The sequence below is a fragment of the Pseudophryne corroboree genome, chromosome 6 (genome assembly GCF_028390025.1).
Source record: "Pseudophryne corroboree isolate aPseCor3 chromosome 6, aPseCor3.hap2, whole genome shotgun sequence".
Taxonomy (NCBI): domain Eukaryota; kingdom Metazoa; phylum Chordata; class Amphibia; order Anura; family Myobatrachidae; genus Pseudophryne; species Pseudophryne corroboree.
Window position 1 is genome coordinate 202,087,763 of NC_086449.1, and position 19,441 is coordinate 202,107,203.

At 48.2% G+C, this 19,441-nt stretch overlaps 1 protein-coding gene across 5 annotated transcripts in view; it reads left to right on the forward strand.

Annotated features, from left to right (window-relative positions):
- The window catches only part of SPG21 (SPG21 abhydrolase domain containing, maspardin), a 139,451-nt gene that overhangs the window by 35,862 nt on the left and 84,148 nt on the right, over positions 1 to 19,441 (forward strand). The window contains exon 2 of one of the 5 annotated variants that reach the window (XM_063925645.1): positions 12,939 to 13,001. The exons of the other annotated variants lie outside the window; for them this stretch is intronic. The gene's annotated coding sequence lies outside the window, so the exon portion shown is untranslated. The remainder of the gene's footprint in view (positions 1 to 12,938; positions 13,002 to 19,441) is intronic. 5 annotated transcript variants of the gene reach the window in all.

Sequence of the window (19,441 nt, forward strand, 5' to 3'; positions counted from 1 at the left end):
ATCAGTTTCAGACGCTGCCGTTTGGATTGTCCACGGCACCCCGGGTCTTTACCAAGGTAATGGCCGAAATGATGATTCTTCTTCAAAGAAAATGGACGATCGCCTGATAAGAGCAAGGTCCAGAGAACAGTTGGAGGTCGGAGTAGCACTATCTCAAGTAGTTCTACGACAGCACGGGTGGATTCTAAATATTCCAAAATCACAGCTGTCTCCGACGACACGTCTACTGTTCCTAGGGATGATTCTGGACACAGTCCAGAAAAGGGTGTTTCTCCCGGAGAAGAAAGCCAGGGAGTTATCCGAGCTAGTCAGGAACCTCCTAAAACCAGGAAAAGTGTCAGTGCATCATTGCACAAGGGTCCTGGGAAAAATGGTGGCTTCTTACGAAGCGATTCCATTCGGCAGATTTCACGCAAGAACTTTTCAGTGGGATCTGCTGGAAAAATGGTCCGGATCGCATCTTCAGATGCATCAGCGGATAACCCTGTCTCCAAGGACAAGGGTGTTTCTTCTGCGGTGGCTGCAGAGTGCTCATCTACTAAAGGGCCGCAGATTCGGCATTCAGGACTGGGTCCTGGTAACCACGGATGCCAGCCTGAGAGGCTGGGGAGCAGTCACACAGGGAAAAAATTTCCAGGGAGTGTGATCAAGTCTGGAGACTTCTCTCCACATAAATATACTGGAGCTAAGGACAATTTACAATGCTCTAAGCTTAGCAAGACCTCTGCTTCAAGGTCAGCCGGTATTGATCCAGTGGGACAACATCATGGCAGTCGCCCACGTAAACAGACAGGGCGGCACAAGAAGCAGGAGGGCAATGGCAGAAACTGCAAGGATTCTTCGCTGGGCGGAAAATCATGTGATAGCACTGTCAGCAGTGTTCATTCCGGGAGTGGAAAACTGGGAAGCAAACTTCCTCAGCAGGCACGACCTCCACCCGGGAAAGTGGGGACTTCATCGGGAAGTCTTCCACATGATTGTGAACCATTGGGAAAGACCAAAGGTGGACATGATGGCGTCCCGCCTGAACAAAAAACTGGACAGGTATTGCGCCAGGTCAAGAGACCCTCAGGCAATAGCTGTGGACGTTCTGGTAACACCGTGGGTGTACCAGTCGGTGTATGTGTTCCCTCCTCTGCTTCTCATACCCAAGGTACTGAGAATTATAAGACGTAGAGGAGTAAGAACTATACTCGTGGCTCCGGATTGGCCAAGAAGGACTTGGTACCCGGAACTTCAAGAAATGCTCACAGAGGACTCATGGCCTCTGCCGCTAAGAAGGGACTTGCTTCAGCAAGTACCATGTCTGGTGCCTCCAGTGGCACTGTGGGATCTCAACGTAGTTCTGGGATTCCTCAAATCACATTGGTTTAAACCGCTCAAATCTGTGGATTTGAAATATCTCACATGGAAAGTGACCATGCTGTTGGCCCTGGCCTTGGCCAGGCGAGTGTCAGAATTGGCGGCTTTGTCTCACAAAAGCCCATATCTGATTGTCCATTCGGACAGGGCAGAGCTGCGGACTCGTCCCCAGTTTCTCCCTAAGGTGGTGTCAGCGTTTCACCCTGAACCAGCTTATTGTGGTACCTGCGGCTACTAGGGACTTGGAGGACTCCAAGTTGCTAGATGTTGTCAGGGCCCTGAAAATATAGGTTTCCAGGACGGCTGGAGTCAGGAAAACTGACTTGCTGTTATCCTGTATGCACCCAACAAACTGGGTGCTCTTGCTTCTAAGCAGACGATTGCTAGATGGATGTGTAGTACAATTCAGCTTGCACATTCTGTGGCAGGCCTGCCACAGCCAAAATATGTAAATGCCCATTCCACAAGGAAGGTGGGCTCATCTTGGGCGGCTGCCCGAGGGGTCTCGGCTTTACAACTTTGCCGAGCTGCTACTTGGTCAGGGGCAAACACGTTGAAAAATTCTACAAATTTGATACCCTGGCTGAGGAGGACCTGGAGTTCTCTCATTCGGTGCTGCAGAGTCATCCGCACTCTCCCGCCCGTTTGGGAGCTTTGGTATAATCCCCATGGTCCTGACGGAGTCCCCAGCATCCACTTAGGAAGTCAGAGAAAATAAGAATTTACTTACCGATAATTCTATTTCTCGTAGTCCGTAGTGGATGCTGGGCGCCCATCCCAAGTGCGGATTGTCTGCAATACTTGTACATAGTTATTGTTACAAAAATCGGGTTATTATTGTTGTGAGCCATCTTTTCAGAGGCTCCGCTGTTATCATGCTGTTAACTGGGTTCAGATCACAGGTTGTACAGTGTGATTGGTGTCGCTGGTATGAGTCTTACCCGGGATTCAAAATCCTTCCTTATTGTGTACGCTCGTCCGGGCACAGTATCCTAACTGAGGCTTGGAGGAGGGTCATAGGGGGAGGAGCCAGTGCACACCACCTGATCCTAAAGCTTTTACTTTTGTGCCCTGTCTCCTGCGGAGCCGCTATTCCCCATGGTCCTGACGGAGTCCCCAGCATCCACTACGGACTACGAGAAATAGAATTATCGGTAAGTAAATTCTTATTTTTACCCCCACCAGGACTTCCCATAAATTCAGGGGTCTGTTCCCTTACCGCAAATCTGTCGGCATTTGTTGATGCACACTTGCAAAATTATGTGATATGTCTACCCTCCTTAGACATACTTTCTACAAATTTTAGATCAAATTAAGTAAAAGGACTCTTATTTACTATTGACTTGTGATGTCGAGTCCTTATGTACAAATATACTGCACAAATTTGGTTATTGGCAGTGAATCATTACCTAAGTCTTGACTTGGAGATGGGGGAGGAGCTATGCAACTTTATTTTAAATTCCATTTTGTTGGTTGCACACAGGGTGGGAAGGACTTATTTAAGGTCCGTTTTTTAAATGTGTTGTTGTATCCTGATGACAAAGTAATTAAAGACTTCGAAATGTTGAAACTACCTGCCATGTGTCTGGAGTAGGAGAGCACCAGGGTGTATAAGTGTATTGATACTGGAGTGCTGCCTGACTGGACTATAGATATATATAGGCTTACCATACTATCCCTTTAAACAGGGGCACTAATCAGTATATTAACTAGCACTTTACTGCAGGTCCTACTCTATTGCTCAAAATAATTACCATAAAAATTATTGATGTCACACAGCCACCGCGGCCCGCCCCCGCATGGTCCGGGCACGCCTGCATTATCCGGACCGCGCCCCCAAAACGGCGCCCCCCTCGAGCCCAGTGAACGCCTCTGCCTGTCAATCAGGCAAAGTCGATCACTGGCCAGAGATGCCGATTGCATATCTGGCATGCGCTGGCGCACTGCGGCATGCGCAGTTTAGACTGGATCGCCCGCTGAGTGAAAACACAGAGCAGCGATCAGGTCTGAATTAGGCCCACAAATCCAGTAATTGCCCCATCGGAGTATTGATCGAATTGACATAAATTCTCTTACGGTGTGTATCCAGCTTAACACCTTTCTTGCTTTTGCTCTTGTTCCATTAGTGCGCGCAAACAATCAGCAAGGTTTTTCCTAGCCGCACATTGTCGCACCATCACCGCGGCTAATTCAGATAAGCCTATACACTTACCGATCGTCCACTCGATATGTCTATCCTGACATCCAGCTGGGTGGTGTACGGGCAGTCTGCGGGTGGCCCGTGCATACAGCTAGATGCGCCTATATATCTGCAGATATATCGGGCATCAGTTATGCTGCAGGTCTGACGTGATATGTCTGTGAGCGACATTCACCGACACGCTCGCGATATATCAGCCATTTGATCGGCCAGTATATTGCTCTGTATACGTTTCTCTCCTTTATGAATAAAACTTTTGCCTTATTAGCATAATATCTGAGGTTAACTTGAAATCTATAAATAAACAAGAGATTACTAAATTGATAGCAGGGCATCAGTTTTAATTTAAAAAAGAAAATAATTTTTTTTTTAAATAAATCCTAAAAGATAGAAAACGGATAAATAAATAATATTGAATATAAAATGAATACAAAGATGCATGATAAAAATAAGAATTTACTTACCGATAATTCTATTTCTCGGAGTCCGTAGTGGATGCTGGGGTTCCTGAAAGGACCATGGGGAATAGCGGCTCCGCAGGAGACAGGGCACAAAAAAGTAAAGCTTTACTAGGTCAGGTGGTGTGCACTGGCTCCTCCCCCTATGACCCTCCTCCAGACTCCAGTTAGGTACTGTGCCCGGACGAGCATACACAATAAGGGAGGCATTTTGAATCCCGGGTAAGACTCATACCAGCCACACCAATCACACCGTACAACTTGTGATCTAAACCCAGTTAACAGTATGACAACAGAAAGGGCCTCTTAAAGATGGCTCCTTAACAATAACCCGAATTAGTTAACAATAACTATGTACAAGTATTGCAGATAATCCGCACTTGGGATGGGCGCCCAGCATCCACTACGGACTCCGAGAAATAGAATTATCGGTAAGTAAATTCTTATTTTCTCTATCGTCCTAAGTGGATGCTGGGGTTCCTGAAAGGACCATGGGGATTATACCAAAGCTCCCAAACGGGCGGGAGAGTGCGGATGACTCTGCAGCACCGAATGAGAGAACTCCAGGTCCTCCTTTTCCAGGGTATCAAATTTGTAAAATTTTACAAACGTGTTCTCCCCCGACCACGTAGCTGCTCGGCAGAGTTGTAATGCCGAGACCCCTCGGGCAGCCGCCCAAGATGAGCCCACCTTCCTTGTGGAGTGGGCTTTTACAGTTTTAGGCTGTGGCAGGCCTGCCACAGAATGTGCAAGTTGAATTGTGTTACAAATCCAACGAGCAATCGACTGCTTAGAAGCAGGTGCGCCCAACTTGTTGGGTGCATACAATATAAACAGCGAGTCAGATTTTCTGACTCCAGCCGTCCTTGCAATGTATATTTTTAAGGCTCTGACAACGTCCAACAACTTGGAGTCCTCCAAGTCGCTAGTGGCCGCAGGCACCACAATAGGTTGGTTCAGATGAAATGCTGATACCACTTTAGGGAGAAAATGCGGACGAGTCCGCAGTTCTGCCCTATCCGAATGGAAGATTAGATAAGGACTTTTATAAGATAAAGCCGCCAATTCAGATACTCTCCTGGCAGAGGCCAGGGCTAGTAACATAGTCACTTTCAATGTGAGATATTTCAAATCCACCTTTTTCAATGGTTCAAACCAATGGGATTTGAGGAAATCTAAAACTACATTTAGATCCCACGGTGCCACCGGAGGCACCACAGGAGGCTGTATATGCAGTACTCCCTTGACAAAAGTCTGGACCTCAGGGACAGAGGCCAATTCTTTTTGGAAGAATATTGACAGGGCCGAAATTTGAACCTTAATGGATCCCAATTTGAGACCCATAGATAATCCTGATTGCAGGAAATGTAGGAAACGACCCAGTTGGAATTCCTCCGTCGGAACCCTCCGATCCTCGCACCACGCTACATATTTTCGCCAAATGCGGTGATAATGTTTCACGGTGACTTCCTTCCGTGCCTTAATCAAGGTAGGAATGACTTCTTCTGGAATGCCTTTCCCTTTTAGGATCTGGCGTTCAACCGCCATGCCGTCAAACGCAGCCGCGGTAAGTCTTGAAAAAGACAGGGACCCTGCTGTAGCAGGTCCCTTCTCAGAGGTAGAGGCCACGGTTCGTCCGTGAGCATCTCTTGAAGTTCCGGATACCAAGTCCTTCTCGGCCCATCCGGAACCACTAGTATTGTTCTTACTCTTCTTTGCCGTATGATCTTCAATACCTTTGGTATGAGCGGCAGAGGAGGAAACACATACACTGACTGGTACACCCAAGGAGTTACCAGTGCGTCCACAGCTATTGCCTGTGGATCTCTTGACCTGGCGCAATATTTGTCCAGTTTCTTGTTGAGGCGAGACGCCATCATGTCTACAATTGGTCTTTCCCAACGGTCTATTAACATGTTGAAGACTTCTGGATGTAGACCCCACTCTCCCGGATGAAGATCGTGTCTGCTGAGGAAGTCTGCTTCCCAGTTGTCCACGCCCGGGATGAACACTGCTGACAGTGCTATCACGTGATTCTCCGCCCAGCGAAGAATCTTGGCAGCTTCTGCCATTGCACTCCTGCTTCTTGTGCCGCCCTGCCTGTTTACATGGGCGACCGCCGTGATGTTGTCCGACTGAATCAACACCGGCTTTCCTTGCAGGAGAAGTTCCGCCTGGCTTAGAGCATTGTAGATTGCTCTTAGTTCCAGAATGTTTATGTGAAGAGACTTTTCCAGACTCGTCCATACTCCCTGGAAGTTTCTTCCTTGTGTGACTGCTCCCCAGCCTCTCAGGCTGGCGTCCGTGGTCACCAGGATCCAATCCTGAATGCCGAATCTGCGGCCTTCTAATAGGTGAGCCTTCTGCAACCACCACAGAAGTGACACCCTTGTCTTTGGTGACAGGGTTATTCGCAGGTGCATCTGCAGATGCGACCCTGACCATTTGTCCAACAGATCCCTTTGGAATATTCTTGCATGGAATCTGCCGAATGGAATTGCTTCGTAAGAAGCCACCATTTTTCCCAGGACTCTTGTGCATTGATGTACTGACACTTTTCCTGGTTTTAGGAGGTTCCTGACCAGATCGGATAACTCCTTGGCTTTTTCCTCTGGAAGGAAAACCTTTTTCTGAACCGTGTCCAGAATCATTCCTAGGAACAGCAGACGAGTTGTCGGGATTAAATGGGATTTTGGAATATTCAGAATCCACCCGTGTTGTCTTAGCACCTCTTGAGATAGTGCTAAAGCTGTCTCCAGCTGTTCTCTGGACCTTGCCCTTATTAGGAGATCGTCCAAGTATGGGATAACTAATACGCCTTTTCTTCGAAGAAGAATCATCATCTCGGCCATTACCTTGGTAAAGACCCGAGGCGCCGTGGACAATCCGAACGGCAGCGTCTGAAACTGATAGTGACAGTTTTGAACAATGAACCTGAGGTACCCCTGGTGTGCGGGGTAAATTGGAACGTGTAGATACGCATCCTTGATGTCCAAGGATACCATAAAGTCCCCTTCTTCCAGGTTCGCTATCACTGCTCTGAGTGACTCCATCTTGAACTTGAACTTTTTTATGTAGAGGTTCAAGGACTTCAGATTTAGAATAGGCCTTACCGAGCCATCCGGCTTCGGTACCACAAATAGAGTGGAATAATACCCCTTTCTGTAATAGGGGTACTTTGACTATCACCTGCTGAGCGTACAGCTTGTGAATGGCTTCCAACACCCTCTCCCTTTCGGAAGAGACGGTTGGTAAGGCAGACTTCAGGAAACGATGAGGAGGATCCGTCTCTAATTCCAACCTGTACCCCTGAGATATTATCTGCAGGATCCAGGGGTCTACCTGCGAGTGAGCCCACTGCGCGCTGTAATTTTTGAGACGGCCCCCCACTGTCCCCGAGTCCGCTTGAGAGGCCCCAGCGTCATGCTGAGGTTTTTGCAGGAGCCGGGGAGGGCTTCTGTTCCTGGGAAGGAGCTGCCTGTTGGTGTCTCTTCCCTCTTCCTCTGCCTCGTGGCAGGTACGACAAGCCCTTTGCTCTCTTATTTTTGTAGGAGCGAAAAGGCTGCGGTTGAAAGGTCGGTGCCTTTCTCTGTTGGGGAGTGACTTGAGGTAAAAAAGTGGATTTCCCGGCAGTAGCCGTGGCCACCAAGTCTGATAGACCAACTCCAAATAACTCCTCCCCTTTATACGGCAAAACCTCCATGTGACGTTTTGAATCCGCATCGCCTGTCCACTGTCGTGTCCATAAGGCTCTTCTGGCTGAAATGGACATAGCACTCACCCGAGATGCCAGTGTGCAAATATCCCTCTGTGCATCACGCATATAGATAAATGCATCCTTTATTTGTTCTAACGACAGTAAAACATTGTCCCTATCTAGGGTATCAATATTTTCAATCAGGGATTCTGACCAAACTACTCCAGCACTGCACATCCAGGCAGTTGCTATAGCTGGTCGTAGTATAACACCTGCATGTGTGTATATATTCTTTTGAATAACTTCCATCTTTCTATCTGATGGATCCTTAAGTGCGGCCGTCTCAGGAGAGGGTAACGCCACTTGTTTGGATAAGCGTGTGAGCGCCTTGTCCACCTTAGGGGGTGTTTCCCAGCGCGCCCTAACCTCTGGCGGGAAAGGGTATAATGCCAATAACTTTTTTGAAATTATCAACTTTTTATCAGGAGCAACCCACGCTTCATCACACACGTCATTTAATTCTTCTGATTCAGGAAAAACTGTTTGTAGTTTTTTCACACCATACATAATACCCTGTTTTACGGTATCTGTAGTATCAGCTAAATGTAACGTCTCCTTCATTGCCAAAATCATATAACGTGTGGCCCTACTGGAAAATACGTTTGAATTTCTACCGTCGTCACTGGAATCAGTGCCCGTGTCTGGGTCTGTGTCGACCGACTGAGGCAAAGGGCGTTTTACAGCCCCTGACGGTGTTTGAGGCGCCTGGACAGGCATTAATTGATTGTCCGGCCGCCTCATGTCCTCAACTGACTGTTTAAGGGAAGATAAACCATCACGTAATTCCACAAATAAAGGCATCCATTCTGGTGTCGACCCCCTGGGGGGTGACATCTGCATATTTGGCAATTGCTCCGCCTCCACACCAATATCGTCCTCATACATGTCGACACCACGTACCGACACACACCGCAAACTCACAGGGAATGCTCTAATGAAGACAGGACCCACTAGCCCTTTTGGGGAGACAGAGGGAGAGTCTGCCAGCACACACCACAAAGCGCTATATATACAAGGGATATCCTTATATTAAGTGCTCCCTTATAGCTGCTTTAATATATATATATATATAGCCATTAATGTGCCCCCCCTCTCTGTTTTACCCTGTTTCTGTAGTGCAGTGCAGGGGAGAGACCTGGGAGCCGTTCTGACCAGCGGAGCTGTGACAGAAAATGGCGCCGTGTGCTGAGGAGATAGGCCCCGCCCCTTTTTCGGCGGGTTCTTCTCCCGCTATTTTTCCAGTCAGGCAGGGGTTAAATATCTCCATATAGCCCCTATGGGCTATATGTGAGGTATTTTTAGCCTTGTATAAGGTTTATATTTGCCTCTCAGAGCGCCCCCCCCCAGCGCTCTGCACCCTCAGTGACTGCCCAGTGAAGTGTGCTGAGAGGAAAATGGCGCACAGCTGCAGTGCTGTGCGCTACCTTATGAAGACTGAGGAGTCTTCAGCCGCCGGTTTCCGGACCTCTTCACGCTTCAGCATCTGCAAGGGGGTCGGCGGCGCGGCTCCGGGACCGGACTCCACGGCTGGGCCTGTGTTCGATCCCTCTGGAGCTAATGGTGTCCAGTAGCCAAGCAGCAAATCCACTCTGCATGCAGGTGAGTTTACTACTTTCCCCCTAAGTCCCACGTTGCAGTGATCCTGTTGCCAGCAGGACTCACTGTAAAGAAAAAAACCTAAACTAAACTTTCTCTAAGCAGCTCTTTAGGAGAGCCACCTAGATTGCACCCTTCTCGTTCGGGCACAAAATCTAACTGGAGTCTGGAGGAGGGTCATAGGGGGAGGAGCCAGTGCACACCACCTGACCTAGTAAAGCTTTACTTTTTTGTGCCCTGTCTCCTGCGGAGCCGCTATTCCCCATGGTCCTTTCAGGAACCCCAGCATCCACTTAGGACGATAGAGAAAAAGTAGAGGAGCACTTAAGGCAATATCTATAGTTTGAATGGATTTTCTAACAACAATTTGCTTTGTTCTTCATGCTTCTGAACTGTCTTAAAATAACTTGATAACTGAACCCATCACCTCTTCGTAAAAGGCTAGGCTTGACTATAAACATACTCTGTGATCATGGGTTCTGTTCTGACCAGGGTCTTATCTGTGTGGAGTTTGTACATTATGCATGTGTTTGCTTTGCTTTTCTCCCACACCAAAGATATATTAGTAGAATAATTACATTCTGACAAATATTAATCTTTATTGTGTGTTTATGGTTGGGATGTAAATTGTATGCTCCATAGAAACGGATGGATATGAATGACTGAATATTCTCCGTACAGTGCTGTGTAATATGTAGATGCTATATCATTTGTTAATAAAAAATGTCTCATTGGTTGTTTTGATTTTAATATAGATTTGCTTTTTTTAGCTATGTTGGTAACTCTTTATTATGCATTCAAGTGTCTCATGCTCTCCCTTTGTATTACTTCTGCAATAAGCTTCCTGTGTAATTTATCTGTGGTATAGATTAGCATCTGTTCTGCGGACTCTTGCTCAGCACGTCACCCCAGCTAGTGCATACCTCTCAACATGACCCTCTCCAGGAGGGACACAATGCTCTGCTTCTGGTCTTTTCTCTTAATTTACGATTGCCGACACCTGTTTTGAACAGGGTAATGGATAGGAAGGTGTTTCAGCACAGGTGCCAGCAATCATACAGTAAGAGGGAAGTCCAGGAGCAGAGCATTCTGTCCCTCCTGGAGAGGGTCATGTTTGGAGGTATGCTTGTGTGCCATTTTATCTCTTTACATACAGCATACACTTGATAGTGTTTAAAAGGGAATCTTCAGGCAAATGTTCTTTGTGTAATCCAAAGAGCTGGGCACACCCCAGGCTTTTTGATGATGATGATAATAATAACTAACAATTTGGTGTGTATACAAAAAGCCCTCGGATAAAAGATAAACAGCAGGCCTTCTGGAAATAAAAGATGTTTATTTAGGGAAGTTACTTCCCTAAATGACGTAAAGTATGAAAATGAATTCCACGACCTGGAGCTTCCTTTATTCCAAAATCTTCTTCATAGGTCTGTCCCCATAATAAAATAAGAAGGAAACATAATTTAGCATAATACTGTCCACAACATGGTTCTTAAAGATGAAAAATGTGCGGAACCTTTCCAGATAGACTCCAGTTAAAAATAGGATAGATGCAGCACTGTTTTCTCTTCGTATGATGTGCGCAACAGAAATCTGATTTCTACAGCAGGGTACACTGTGTTCCACAGGGAAAAAATAGAGTGGATCTTAATCCAGAGGCACCAATAGGCTAAAGCTTTAGGCAATAGATCTGCAAACTCGGTCCTCAGGACCCCACACAGTGCTTGTTTTGCAGGTCTCACAGAATCGCAAGTGAAATAATTAACTCCACCTGCGGACCTTTTAAAATGTGTCTGTGAGTAATTAATACACCTGTGCACCTGCTGGGTTACCTGCAAAACATGCACTGTGTGGGGTAATGAGGATCGAGTTTGCAGACCTATGCTTTAGGCTGTCCCAGGATGCATTGAGGCCTCCTCTGTAACCCCACCTCCAGGCACTGTGAGCTCAGTTTTTCAGTTGGTGCTGCAGCAGCAGCAGGTCACCATAACAGAAAGGCTGCACTGGGCAGCCCTGAAAAAGCTTTTTCTGACAGAAAATTTCTTCAGAACTGGGCCGTCAGCGCTGTATGTCATGGTGACATTTCAGCGCTGCAGCTCCATCACCTCCCAAGCAACGTCGCATACTCCTGCGGCCTGTTCCTGGGTACTTGCGGCGGAGACTCTCCGGCTTTAGGCACATGGTCGCAGACGATCTCCTGGTTCGCGTGGCTGCTACAGGGAGGAGTTAAGAGGGTCCCCCGGCGGGACCCGCCATTAAAACGCGTTCCGATCGCATGTTGGACGGACTGCGACGCTGGCGTGGACACTGTCACTGAGCAGGGACCACACTATATCCGCCAGGGCATAGGAGTACAGGTCGGGTGTACTAACGCCCGGGTTCACTACGGCTGGCCGGCGGTCGCGCTCCCGGCGACCAGCATCCCGGTGCCGGGAGCCCGACCGCCGGCTTACCGACAGCGTGGCGAGCGCAGATGAGCCCCTTGCGGGCTCGCTGCGCTTGCCACGCTACGGGCACGGTGGCGCGCTAGGCGCGCCACACTATTTTATTCTCCCTCTATGGGGGTCGTGGACCCCCACGAGGGAGAATAAGTGTCGGTATGCCGGCTGTCGGGCTCCCGGCGCCGGTATACTGAGCGCCGGGACCCCGACCGCCGGCATACAGAAGACCACCCCTAACGCCCCTGTTAATAAGGCTCCGTAGTACCGGCGGTGAGGCCCAGCATAGGGGAGTTGGCGCTTGACCTGTAGCCCTGGCCAAGGGCGACATCTACTGCAGATTTTCCTGCCCTGGAGCTTCCTCACACTCTCCCTCACTCCCTGACTGAGACGCTGGGCTCCATAAAATGTATAGCTGCGTCTGGTTTCCGGGACTGCAGGGCAAGGTCATCCCTTGTAAAGCTGACTGTATACAGCGCTGTGACTTTACAAACACTTGAGTATTCTACATGTCTTTATACAGACCGTGTCGGTTAAGAAAAAGTGTACCGATTACAGAATATAATGTACAAGTATTCTGATATAGATATAGATATATATATATATATATATAGATATATATATATATATATACACAACTCCGGTCCAGGAATGCCCCTTCTACCAGACTCAGTCACAGCTAGGGGAGGTCCTAGGAGTTTTTCTAGTTTTATTGTTTTGTTTTTTAAAGAGTTAGGTACAGGGATGCCGCTGGCAACAGCCTCCCTGCTTTGTGGGACTTAGGGGGGGGGGGGGGGGAGTAGGATCCAACCCTAGAGGTTAATGGCTCCTATCTCCGCTGACAAGACACTGAGCTCCTGAGGGTGATGATTGCAAACCCACGAGGCGAACGCTCACTCTCGCAGCAAGCCCGCCACCCCCTAACAGAGCCAGAAGATGGGGTGGTGAGTATGAGGCCACAGACCCTACACTGGTATACAGGGTCTAACGGGCTAATCCCGCTTTTAGCAACCACATTTACCTCAGGCCAGTATAATCTCAGCAGCGGGAAGACGCGCCATTACAGGTGTCAGGGCTTCTTCCTCAGAGCGGATCCAGCACTTACCAGTGCTATTTTCTCCCTGCAGATCACACTACAGAGACGCTGACAGGGAGCGCTGCCCTCCTCTTCACTCCAGATATCCTCTGCGGTACCAGGGTGTATTTGACAGGGGGGGGGGGAGTGTTATATTTAACTGTGTAATCTATTGAGGCTATTCAGTCAGCGCCAGGTCTTTCTCATAATAACTGCCTACTGGGGCGCTGTGTGGCTGGCTCCTTATACTCTGTGTCTCTCTGAAGGTACTCTGGGGGGAAACTGTGTCTACATTTTCCTGTATATGTGTGTGTGTGTGTATATCCTTACATACGGGATTATGGTATGGTTTGGTAACTGTACTGCTGTAGAACGGAAGTCCCTTCAGAGAGTGGTTAAAACTGCGAGTATAGTTATTGGAGTTAGTTTGCCCTGTATTCAGGATATATATGAAAAAAGGCTCCTCACTAAGGTGAGAAGTATTTTGGGAGATCTATCTCATCCTAATGTTAGGGATGTTTTCTGTGTTGCCATCTAATAGGCGTTATCGTTCTATTCTCTGTCGGACCAACCGGTTAAGGGGTAGTTTTTTTCCAACAGCAGTAAATATGTTAAACCGGATAGAACCGAGATAAATTGATAATTTGAGAATGTCTTGGGTTCAGGAGTGCTCTTTTTGTTCTGTTCTTATGGTCTCTGTATATGCTTGCTTTTAGTTTCGTTGATTGTTCATGCATTTCTTTCTTGAACTATTGATGACAATAAAGTATTATTATTATTATTATTATATGTGTGTGTGTTGATCTTTCTCACATTACCATGTCCAGGGACTCTGTGTCTTGTGCTGCAGAGTGTGTATCTTCTCCTGAAGAGTCTATTCCATGTACTCAGGAATGTAATATACTTTCCCAGGCTCCTGAATCCGAACCCCCATGGGGTGGCTTCTATCCGGGGAATGATATCCCAGATTTCATCTAGAATAGCTCATAAGGAGACTGTCTTAAAACCCGTGTTTCAATCTGTAGAGGTTTGATCGTATTCAGCTCCCACTGCCTCAACAAAAGCCCCTGGTATATACCCTAAAAAGCGTGCTCTTGCCCAGATAATGCAAGCAGACACGGACACCGACTCTGATTCAGGGGACGGTGATGGTGATATACTGGGTGGGAGGCATCCCTTGCTAAGGGGGTGCAACTCATGATTGATGCTATTAGGGACATTTTACACATTACTGATAAGGTACCTGAGCAGGGATGCGGTCAAGATGCCGCCGGCCGGAATCCCAGCGGTCGAAATATCGACGCCGGAATCCCGACCGCCACAATCCCGACATATTCTCCCTCCGTGGGTGTCCACGACACCCATAAAGGGAGAATATAATAGTGTGCCGAGCGTAGCGAGGCACCGTGCCCGCAGTGTGGCGAGCGAAGCGAGCCCGCAAGGGGCTGCGTTCCGCTCGCCACCCCTGTCGGGATTGTGTGGTCGGGATTCTGGCGTCTGTATTTCGACCGCCGGGATTCCGGCCGGCGGCATTTAGTACTGATCCCTCTGAGCAGGTAGAGGAGGCTTATTTTACAGACAATAAGAAAACCTCCCTTACATTCCCTGCGTCTATGGAATTAAATGCACGGTTTGAAAAATCCTGGGAAAACCCGGAGAAAAAGTTCCAGATCCCAAAAAGTGTTCTCATAGCTTTTCCTTTCCCTGAGGAGTACAGGAAAAAGTGGTAAACCCCGCCCCCTGTAGTAGACACGTCTGTATCTAGGTTGTCTAAGAAGGTGGTTTTACCTGTCCCTGGGTCCACCGCTTTAAAAGAGCCGGTTGACCGCAAGATTGAGACTACACTCAAATAATTATACACAGCTAATGGCGCAGCGTTACGACCCACTATTGCTTGTGCATGGATTTCTAAGGCCATAGTAAAGTGGTCAGGCACTTTACTAGAGGAATTAGATTCTATGGATAGAAGTGACATTGAATTGTTTTTACGTCACATACAGGATTTTGCAGGTTTCATGGTGGAAGCCATAAAGGACCTTGGACATCTTAATGCGAGAGCTTCTTCCTCAAAATCCTCGGCATGACGGTGGACCTCCCAGCCTGGAGCTCGGGCAGGTGGGAGCAATACTAAGAAATTTCAGTCATGTCTGGGCGTCCTCATGCCTGGATCCCTGGGTACAGGATATTGTTACCCAGGGGTACAGACTGGAGTTTCAAGAACTCCCACCTCACCGATTCTTCAAATCAGGCTTACCAGCTTCGCTGAAAGAAAGTGCTATCCTACAGGAAGCCATTTAAAAATTGCTAAAGTCAAATGTCATTGTTCCAGTTCCACCTCCCCTAGCAAACAAGGGTTATTACTCAAACCTGTTTGTGGTACCAAAACCGGACTGTTCGGTCAGGCCAATATTGAACCTAAAGTCATTAAACCCTTATTTGAGGGACTTCAAATTCAAGATGGAGTCTCTGAGAGCGGTGAGCTCAGGTCTGGAGGAGGGGGGATTTCTGGTATCCCTAGATATCAAGGATGCGTACCTTCACATTCCGATCTGGCCGCCTCACTAGGCTTATCTAAGATTTGCGCTACTGGGCTGTCACTATCCGTTCCAGGCACTGCCGTTTGGCCTCTCCACGGCACCGAGGGTGTTCACCAAGGTCATGGTGGAAATGATGCTACTCCTCCGCAAGCAGGGTCTGAACATAATTCCTTATCTGGACGATCTGCTAATAAAGGCGCCTTCCAGGGAGAAGTTGTTACAGAGCATTGCTCTCTCAACTCAACTACTCCAGGATCATGGATGGATCCTGAATCTTCCAAAGTCACATTTGGAGCCGACAAGGCGGCTGTCCTTCCTAGGGATGATCCTCGATGCGGATGTACAGAGGGTGTTTCTACTGGCGGAGAAAGCGTTGGTGATACAAACAATGGTCCGGGATGTCCAGAACCCAGCCCGGGTGTCAGTTCATCAGTGCCATTCGCCTTCTGGGAAAGTTGGTTGCCTCCTATGATGCTCTACAGTACGGAAGATTTCATGCACGGTACTTCCAACTACATCTTCTGGACAAATGGTCGGGTTCTCATCTTCACATGCACCAGAGGATACGTCTGTTGCCGAAAGCCAGAATCTTGCTACTCTGGTGGCTGCAAACATCTCACCTACTAGTGGGCCGCAGGTTCGGGATTCAGAATTAGATCCTTCTAACCACGGATACAAGTAATATATGTATGTATGTATGTATGTATGTATGTATGTATGTGTATACATATATATGATGTATGTGTGTGTGTGTGTGTGTATATATATATATATATATATATATATATATTATATACATATATATGTGTATGTATATAATTTTTTTATTTTTTTTACTTCCACCCCACTGTGTGCTTTTCCTGCAATGTTTACCTCCACTGATTGCACACCCTGCCATTGCGCCCTACATACAGGGTACATCATACTACTACACAAGTGTCAGTTTTCCCATATATGCACTTGGCCCTTGTATGGCTCACCTCTCACAGTGTAACCTTCGAAGTGCGCCCAACATGGCTGCCTCATCTGGTACGCTTGTGGATGGGATGAAAAATACATGGACCTGGTAGTTTTGTCGGAACCCTACTCTGAACTTTAGGACTCTGAAATCACCCCTATGTTGTGTCATCTCTTCTAGGGGTGGACTATTTCACCCTGGGTAATCCTACGCTGAGCGCCCAAGATGGCTGCCGCAGTTGGTACCTTGTGAGGGTGGAATACACAACCCATGGAAGTTATTACCCAAAATGCCTACACCAATCCTGCATTATGCTTTCTGTGTGCTTAAGGTTATCTTTTATTATGTCTGTGTGGCTTATCTATTTGCTGTCTTACTTAAATATTCTGTATTATGTGCATTGTTTTTGATGTCTGTAAAGCGCCTTGAGTCCTGTTGGAGAAAGAGTGCTATATAAATAAAATTATTATTATTTTCTCTTACGTCCTAGAGGATGCTGGGGACTCCAAAAGGACCATGGGGGGGGGTATAGACGGGATCCGCAGGAGCTTGGGCACACTGAAAAGACTTTGACTGGGTGTGAACTGGCTCCTCCCTCTATGCCCCTCCTCCAGACCTCAGTTAGACTTTGTGCCCAGGACTGACTAGAAGGTGGCGCTTCTGTCCCCTGACACGGCAGCACTCAAGGATCCGGCAGATCGCAAGCTGGAGACGTCTCTGAAGGCCATTTTCGCTAATACGGGTGCATTGCTCAGACCTGCTGGGGCGTCGGTATGGGTGAGTAGTGCTATTGCTAAATGGGCTGAAAATTTAGCTGCTGATATGGATACCCTTGATAAAGATAATGTTCTTTTGACTCTTGGTTATATCAAGGACGCTGCACATTACCTGAAGGATGTGGCGAGGGATGTTGGTCTCTTGGGATCAAGAGCCAATGCCATGGCGATCTCGGCCAGGAGGGCGCTGTGGATCCATCAATGGAATGCTGATGCCGACTCCAAGAAAGCTATGGAAGCTCTCCCCTTCAAAGGTAGTGTCTTGTTTGGTGACGGTTTGGCTGATCTGGTGTCTACCGCGACTGCGGGTAAGTCATCTTTTCTTCCTTATGTTCCCACATAACAGAAAAAGGCACCCCATCAGCAGATGCAGTCCTTTCGTCCAAATAAATACAAGCGTGGAAAAGGTTCGTCCTTCCTCGCTTCAAAGGGTAGAGGAAGGGGAAGAAAGTCGCCTGCAGTATCAGGCGCCCAGGACCAAAAGTCCTCCCCCGCCTCTACCAAGTCCACCGCATGACGCTGGTGCTTCCCTGGGGGAGTCCGAACCGGTGGGGGGCCGTCTGCGGAGCTTCAGTCGGGTCTGGGTTCAATCAGGCCTAGATCCATGGGTCCTAGAGATAGTATCTCAGGGATACAGGCTGGAGTTTCAGGAGATGCCCCCTCACCGGTTTTTAATTTCGGCCTTACCAGGGTCTCTTCCGGACAGGGAGGTGGTGAAGGCAGCAATACAAAAGTTGTGTCAACAGAGAGTCATTGTTCCCGTCCCCCAGTCCCAACGGGGAGAGGGGTTCTACTCTAGCCTCTTTGTTGTACCGAAGCCGGACGGTTCGGTCAGACCGATTCTGAACTTAAAATCCCTCAATCCATACTTGAAAGTTTTCAAGTTCAAGATGGAATCTCTTCGAGCTGTGATTTCCAGCCTAGAAGGGGGGGGGGGGGATTTTATGGCGTCAGTCGACATAAAGGATGCCTATTTACACGTTCCGATATATCCTCCGCATCAAGCTTTCCTCAGGTTTGCGATACAGGATTCTCATTACCAATTTCAGATGTTGCCGTTTGGGCTGTCCACGGCCCCAAGGATTTTCACCAAAGTTATGGCAGAAATGATGGCTCTCTTTCGCAAGCAAGGGGTTACAATTATCCCATACTTGGACGATCTCCTGATAAAGGCGAGGTCCAAGGAACGATTGTTGAGAAATGTGGATTTGTCTCTGTCGGTTCTGCGACAACACGGTTGGGTGCTAAATTTGCCAAAGTCTCAGTTGATTCTGACCACTCGCCTGCCCTTTCTGGGCATGATTCTAGACACGGAGTTACGGAGAGTGTTCCTTCCGGAAGACAAAGCTCTGGAACTACAGACAATGGTCAGGGAGCTTCTGAGGCCGACAAGTGTGTCGATTCATCAATGTACTCGGGTTCTGGGGAAAATGGTTGCGACGTACAAAGCCATTCCATTTGGCAGGTTTCATGTGTGGGTGTTTCAGTGGGATCTGCTGAGCAAATGGTCCGGGTCTCACCTGCACATGCACCGGAAGATAAGTCTATCTTCCAGGGCCAGGATTTCTCTCCTGTGGTGGCTACAAATTTCACACCTCCTAGGAGGGTGCCGGTTCGGAATCCAGGACTGGGTCCTAGTGACAACAGATGCAAGTCTCCGAGGCTGGGGCGCAGTCATCCAAGGAAGAAATTTCCAGGGGAAATGGTCCCGCCAGGAATCTTGTCTCCACATATATGTTCTCGAGTTAAGAGCCATTTACAACGGCCTGCTACAAGCAAAAAGCCTTCTTCAGGGTCGACCTGTCCTGATCCAGTCGGACAACATAACAGCGGTGGCGCATATAAACCGTCAAGGCGGAACAAGGAGCAGAGCGGCTATGGCGGAGGCCACAAGAATCCTTCGCTGGGCGGAACAACACGTGAGCGCTCTGTCAGCAGTCTTCCTTCCGGGAGTGGACAACTGGGAAGCAGACTTCCTCAGCAAACACTATATCCATCCGGGAGAGTGGGCTCTTCACCAAGAGGTATTTGCAGAAGTGACGAAGCGTTGGGGAATTCCGCTGATCGACATGATGGCTTCTCACCTCAACAAGAAGCTTCCGCGGTATTGTTCCAGGTCAAGGGACCCCCAAGCCAGTGCAGTGGATGCCCTGTTGACTCCGTGGGTGTTTTAGTCGTGTATGTGTTCCCTGCGCTTTCTCTTATTCCAAAGGTGCTGGGAATCATTCGACGAGCAAGGGTTCAGGCGATTCTCGTCGTTCCAGACTGGCCAAGAAGGGCCTGG